The sequence below is a fragment of the Suncus etruscus genome, chromosome 16, assembly GCF_024139225.1.
Source record: "Suncus etruscus isolate mSunEtr1 chromosome 16, mSunEtr1.pri.cur, whole genome shotgun sequence".
NCBI lineage: Eukaryota > Metazoa > Chordata > Mammalia > Eulipotyphla > Soricidae > Suncus > Suncus etruscus.
Genome location: NC_064863.1, coordinates 66,736,770 through 66,743,984, shown reverse-complemented (window position 1 = coordinate 66,743,984; position 7,215 = coordinate 66,736,770). Strand labels below are relative to the sequence as shown.

Below are 7,215 nucleotides of genomic sequence, written 5' to 3'. Positions count from 1 at the left end.
TTACTTTTCTCTTCTTCAAACAAAACCATGTAACTTGATCTATCTAGTCCCGCTTCCCAGTTCCAGGAGGAAATAAGGGAGCTACCAAGACCAAACAGGTGTAAGATCACTAAGTAGCAAGTTAGGCACAGAGGAGACCATATTCTCCCAGCCCCGGGGGTGATGGAGGAAGATAAGGGAGGGAGGATGGGAACAGAGGTGTAGGAAGAACAATTCGGTGATGGGAATCCCCCTGATATTAAGTTAACATGTACCTAAAATATTATTGTCAACAATATGTAAGCCACTATGATCAAAATAAAAATTATATTATTAAAAAAACTCTGTATAAAGAGATTATTAAAAAATAAAACATGATATAAACTGTGGAAAAACTAATGACAAATATCTAAACTAATGCTAAAACCATTGTGAAAAACTCCAACATAGTATTGAAACAAAAAATAAAGCATTGAGTTTTAGCTTAAAAAATTTCTTGGAAACAGAGAGATAGAGTGGAGAGACGCAGATCTGTAGCAACTCTCTCTCCCTCTCCCTCTCACTCCTTTCTCTCTCCTTTTCCTCTTTCCCTCTCCTTTCTCCTTTCTCTCTCCTTTTCCTCTCTCCCTCTCCTTTTTCTCCCTCTCCCTCTTCTCTTTCCCTCTTTCACTCTTCCTCCCTCCCTCCCCCTCTCCTTGCCTCTCCCTCTCACTCCTGTCTCACTTCTTTCCCTCTCTTCCTCCTTCTTCCTCTCCTCCTTTCTCCTTCCATCTCTCCCCCTCTCTCCCTCCCTCTCTCCCTCTTCTTCCTTTCTGCTTTCCCCCTCTCCCGCTCTCCCTTTTACCTTTCTCTCTCCCCTCCCCCCTCTCATCTATCTCATCCCAGTGGCCCGAATACTATTATAATAAGAAAAAAGGAAACAGAGAGATAGTAAGGCACTTACCTTGCACGTGGCTAGCCCAGGTTTGATTCCATTTGTTCCCCAGAGCACTGCCAGAAGTGAATCCTGACTACAGAGCCAGGAATAATCTCTCAGCATTGCTGGCTGTAGTCCAAAAATCAAACCCCTGAGAAAAATTTATCGTTTTTGTTTGTTTTTCACTTTAGTTTACTTTAGTTTGTATGATTATTTTCTTTTTTAAAATCTGTATTTAAACACCATGATTACAAGCATATTTATGTTTCAGTCATAAACAGAATACATCCCCCTTCACCAGTGCAACATTCTCATCACCAAAGCCCTCCTCCGCCCTCTCCCCTGTCTGTGTCACGACAGGCATTATAAATCGCTCATTCTTAAACATTGTCATGCTAGTTGTTAGTGTAGTTATTTCCTTAACAACATTCACCACTCTTTGTGGTGAGCTTCAAATTGTGAGCTGGTCCTTCTAGCCCTCACAGCCCTATTGCCTCTGGGCCTTATTACAGTACTGTCTTTAATTTTTCTTAAAACCCATATATGTGTGAGACTAGTCTGTGTCTATCTCTCTCCCTCTGACCTATTTCACTCAGCATAATAGATTTCATGTACATTCATGTATAGGACAATTTCATGACTTCATCTTTTCTGACAGCTGCATAATATTTTATTGTGTATATGTACCACAATTTTTTTTATTTATTCATCTGTTGAAGGGCATCTTGGTTGTTTCCAGAGTCTGGCTATTGTAAATAGCACTGCGATGAATATAGGTATGAGGAAGGGATTTTTGTATTGTATTTTTGTGTTCCTAGGGTATATCCCTAGGAGTGGAATACCTGTATCAAATGGGAGCTCAATTTCCAGTTTTTGGAGGAATCTCCATATCGCTTTCCATAAAAGCTAGACTAGAAAGCATTCCCACCAGCAGTGAATGAGAGTTCCTTTCTCTCCACATTCCCACCAGCACTGATTGTCCTTGTTCTTTGTGATGTGTGCCAGTCTCTGTGACTGAGATGGTACCTCATTGTAGTTTTCATTTGCATCTCCCTGATGATTAGTGATGTGGAGCATTTTTTTATGTGCCTTTTGGACATTTGAATTTTTTCTTGAGAAAATGTCTGTTCATTTCTTCTCCCCATTTTGTGATGGGGTTAGATTTTTTTTCTTATTAAGTTGTCAGTATCATGTATATTTTGGAGATTAGCCCCTTATCTGATGGGTATTGTCTGAGTAGTTTCTCCCATGCTGTGGGTGGCTTTTGTATCTTAGGCACTATTTCCTTTGCGGTGCAGAAGCTTCTCAGCTTAATATAGTCCCATCTGTTTATCTCTGCTTCCACGTGTTTGGAGAGTGCTGTTTCCTCCTTGAAGATGCCTTTAGTCTCAATGTCATATAGTGTTTTACCTACGTGTTCTATATACTTTATGTTTGGGGACCTGATATCAAGGACTTTAATCCATTTGGATTTGATCTTTGTGCATGGTGTTAGCTAGGAGTCTGAGTTCACTTTTTTGCAAGTGGCTAACCAGTTGTGCCAACATCACTTGTTGAAGAGTCTTTTCTTGCTCCTTTTTGGATTTCTTCCCTTTATCAAAGATTAATTAGTTAATTGTATGTCTGGGGAACATTCTCTGAATACTAAAGTCTATTTATCTGATCTGTGAATCTGTCTTTATTCTAATACCATGCTATTTTGATAACTATTGCTTTGTAATATAGTTTAAAATTGGGAAAAGTAATGCCTCCCATATTCTTTTTCCTAAGGATTGCTTTAGCTATTCGTGGGTGATTACTATTCCAAATGAATTTTAGAAGTGTTTGATCCACTTCTTTGAATAATGTCATGGGTATCTTTAGAGAGATGTCATTAAATCTGTACAATGCTTTGGAGAGTATTGACATTTTAATGATATTAATCCTGCCAATCCATGAGCAGGGTATGTGCCTCCATTTTCTTGTGTCCTCTCTTATTTCTTGAAGCAGACTTTTGTAATTTTCTTTGTATAGTCATCTTTAGTTAAGAATAGATTTGTTTGGGGCTGGGAAGGTGGCGCTAGAGGTAAGGTGTCTGCCTTGCAAGCGCTAGCCAAGGAAGGACCGCGGTTCGATCCCCCGGTGTCCCATATGGTCCCCCCAAGCCAGGGGCAATTTCTGAGCTCATAGCCAGGAGTAACCCCTGAGCATCAAACGGGTGTGGCCCAAAAACCAAAAAAAAAAAAATAATAGAATTGTTTGCTTGTGCTCGCTTCGACAGCACATATACTAAAATTGGAACGATACAGAGAAGATTAGCATGGCCCCTGCGCAAGGATGACACACAAATTCATGAAGCGTTCCATATTTAAAAAAAAAAAAGAATTGTTTGCTTAATGTTCATTTCTTCTCTATCATTATTAATGTATAAGAAGGCCATTGACTTTTGCATGTTAATGTTGTAGCCTGTCACTTTGCTATATGAATTTATTGTTTCTAGAAGCTTTTTAGTAGAGTCTTTAGGGTTTTCTAAATATACTATCATGTCATCTGCAAACAGTGGGAGTTTGACTTCTTCCTTCCCGAACTGGATGCCCTTGATACCATTTTCTTGCCTAATCGCTATGACAAGTACTTCCAGCACTACGTTGAATAGGAGTGGTGAGAGAGGGCAACCTTGTCTTGTACCAGATTTTAGTGGAAAGACTTTTAGTTTATCTCCATTAATAACAATATTTGCCATTGGTTTGTGGTAGATGGCCTTGACTATGTTGAGAAAAGTTACTTTCATTCTCATCTTGCTGAGAGGTTTTTTTTTTATCAAGAATGGGTGTTGGAACTTATTGAATGCTTTCTCTGTATCTATTGATATGATCATATGATTTTTGTTTTTCTTTTTGTTGATATGGTGTATTATGTTGATAGATTTATGGATGTTAAGCCATTCTTGCATTCCTGGGATAAAATCTACTTGGTTGTGGTGGATGACCTTCTTGATAATGCATTGAATCCTATTTGCCAGAATTTTGTTAGGATTTTTGCATCTGTGTTCATCAGGTATATTTGTCTGTAATTTTCTCTTTTGGAAGCATCTCTGTATGGTTTTGGTATCAATGTGATGTTAGCTTCTTAGAAACTATTTGGAAGTGTTCCTGTTTCTTCAATTTTATGAAAGAGCCTTAAAAGGATTGGTAGAAGTCCCTCTTGAAAGTTTTGAAAGAAATCATTAGTGAACCCATCTTGGTCTGGTATTTTTGGGGGGAAGACTTTTGATCACCATTTTAATTTCCTCAATAGTGATGGGGCTGTTTAGATATGCTATCTTATCCTTATTTAGCCTTGGAAGTTTATAAGAGTCCAAGAATTTGTTAATTTCTGCCAGGTTCTCATGTTTTGTGGCATAGAGTTTCTCAAAGTAGTCTCTGATTACTCTTTGAATCTCTGCAATGCCTGTAGTGATCTTCCCCTTTTTATTTCTAATCCGGTTTATCAGGTTTCTCTCTTTCAATTTCTTTGTGAGTTTTGCCAGTGGTTTATCAATCTTGTTTATTTTTTCAAAGAACAAACTTTCACTTTTGTTGATCTTTTAGGTTGTTTTCTGGATTTCCACGTCATTGATTTCTGCTCTAAGCTTTGTTATTTCCTTCTGCCTACCTATTTTTGGTTTTATTTGTTGACTATTTTATAATTTTATAAGCTGTCATTAAGCTGTTCATGTAGGCCCCTTCTTTCTTCTGATGTGTGCTTGCAAGGCTATAAATTTTCCTCTCAGTACTGTCTTGGCTGTATCCCATAAATTCTGATAATTTGTGTCTTTCTTGTCATTTGTTTCTAAGAATGTTTTGATTTTCTCTTTGATTTCCTTTCTGATCTACTGATTTTTCAGAAGTAAGCTATTTAATTTTCAGATGTTAAAGTTTTTCTTCTCTGTCCCTAATTTCAGAGATACAATTTATGGCCAGCATGTGGTCTATCCTGGAGAATGACCCATGTGGATTCAAGAAGAAAGTATATCCAGGTTTCTGGTGACACTCAGGGATTACTCCTGGCTATATGCTCAGAAATCACTCCTGGCTTGGGGGACCATATGGGATGCTGGGGGACTAAATCACGATTCATCCTGGGTCAGCCACATGCAAGGCAAACGCCCTACCACTGTGCCATCACTCCGGTCCCTAGGTACACATTTCTTTTTTTTTTTATTTTTTTATTTAAACACCTTGATTACATACATGATTGTGTTTGGGTTTCAGTCATGTAAAGAACACCACCCATCACCAGTGCAACATTCCCATCACCAATGTCCCAAGTCTCCCTCCTCCCCACCTGACCCCCGCCTGTACTCTAAACAGGCTCTCCATTTCCCTCATACATTCTCATTATTAGGAAAGTTTAAAATGTAGTTATTTCTCTAACTAAACTCATCACTCTTTGTGGTGAGCTTCCTGTGGTGAGCTGGAACTTCCAGCTCTTTTCTCTTTTGTGTCTGAAAATTATTATTGCAAGAATGTCTTTCATTTTTCTTAAAACCCATAGATGAGTGAGACCATTCTGCGTTTTTTTCTCTCTCTCTCTGGCTTATTTCACTCAGCATAATAGATTTCGTGTACATCCATGTATAGGAAAATTTCATGACTTCATCTCTCCTGACAGCTGCATAATATTCCATTGTGTATATGTACCACAGTTTCTTTAGCCATTCGTCTGTTGAAGGGCATCTTGGTTGTTTCCAGAGTCTTGCTATGGTAAATAGTGCTGCAATGAATATAGGTGTAAGGAAGGGGTTTTTGTATTGTATTTTTGTGTTCCTAGGGTATATTCCTAGGAGTGGTATAGCTGGATCGTATGGGAGATCGATTTCCAGTTTTTGGAGGAATCTCCATATCGCTTTCCATAAAGGTTGAACTAGACGGCATTCCCACCAGCAGTGGATAAGAGTTCCTTTCTCTCCATATCCCCGCCAACACTGTTTATTCTCATTCTTTGTGATGTGTGCCATTCTCTGTGGTGTGAGGTGGTATCTCATCGTTGTTTAGATTTGCATCTCCCTGATGATTAGTGATGTGGAGCACTTTTTCATGTGTCTTTTGGCCATGTGTATTTCTTCTTTGTCAAAGTGTCTGTTCATTTCTTCTCCCCATTTTTTGATGGGATTAGATGTTTTTTCTTGTAAAGTTCTGTCAGTGCCTTGTATATTTTGGAGATTAGCCCCTTATTTGATGGGTATTTGGTGAATAGTTTCTCCCACTCAGTGGGTGGCTCTTGTATCCTGGGCACTATTTCCTTTGAGGTGCAGAAGCTTCTCAGCTTAATATATTCCCATCTGTTAATCTTTGCTTTCACTTGCTTGGAGAGTGCAGTTTCCTCCTTGAAGATGCCTGTAATGTCCTGGAGTGTCTTGCCTATGTGCTGTTCTATATATCTTATGGTTTTGGGGCTGATATCGAGGTCTTTAATCCATTTGGATTTTACCTTCGTACATGATGTTAGCTGGGGGTCTAAGTTCAATTTTTTGCAAGCGGCTGTCCAATTGTGCCAACACCACTTGTTGAAGAGGCTTTCCCTGCTCCATTTAGGGTTTCCTGCTCCTTTATCAAAAATTAGGTTTCTGGTGACACTCAGGGATTACTCCTGGCTATATGCTCAGAAATCACTCCTGGCTTGGGGGACCATATGGGATGCTGGGGGATTAAATCACGATTCATCCTGGGTCAGCCACATGCAAGGCAAACGCCCTACCACTGTGCCATCACTCCAGCCCCTAGGTACACATTTCTTTTTTTTTTTTTTTTGGTTGTTGGTTTTTGAATCACACCCGGCAGTACTCAGGGGTTATTCCTGGCTCTATGCTCATAAATCGTTCTTGTCAGGCTCAAGGGATCATATAACATGCAGGGTTTGAACCACCATCCTTCTGCATGCAAGGCAAATGCCCTACATCCATGCTATTTCTTCGGCTCCAGGTACACATTTTTATACCAGATGCTACATGTCATATTTTGTTTCTCATATGAAGAATTTTATGCACAACACTATTTTTTTAAGACTTCAATCTGCATCTTTTGTCTATATAGTAATCCTCATCTTTTACTCTTTAATAATCATCAGTTATGAGATACAAGGTGTCTCTACCCTTGAAGCATACTGTCATAAGACCGACTAAAGGTTCTGGGCATGTTAGTTGACCAATCCCAAGGTCTTTCTTTATGGTCCAGGAAAAGTTCTGCTCAATTGCAGTTGTTGTAGTCAGTCTTCTCTAATTAGAGATCTTAGTTTCTGCACAGATCCTAGGACGAATTCGAAGTGTCATGGAGTGTCTTCTGATTTCATGTCACCATTAG

The 7,215-nt window shown here is 39.1% G+C and overlaps 1 non-coding gene across 1 annotated transcript; it reads left to right on the top strand.

Moving 5' to 3' along the window:
- The first annotated feature begins 3,139 nt into the window (after positions 1-3,139).
- Positions 3,140-3,246, top strand: LOC126032930 (U6 spliceosomal RNA). Its single transcript, XR_007504088.1, has one exon. It is a non-coding gene; the product is annotated as a U6 spliceosomal RNA (small nuclear RNA).
- Positions 3,247-7,215: the final 3,969 nt, after the last annotated feature.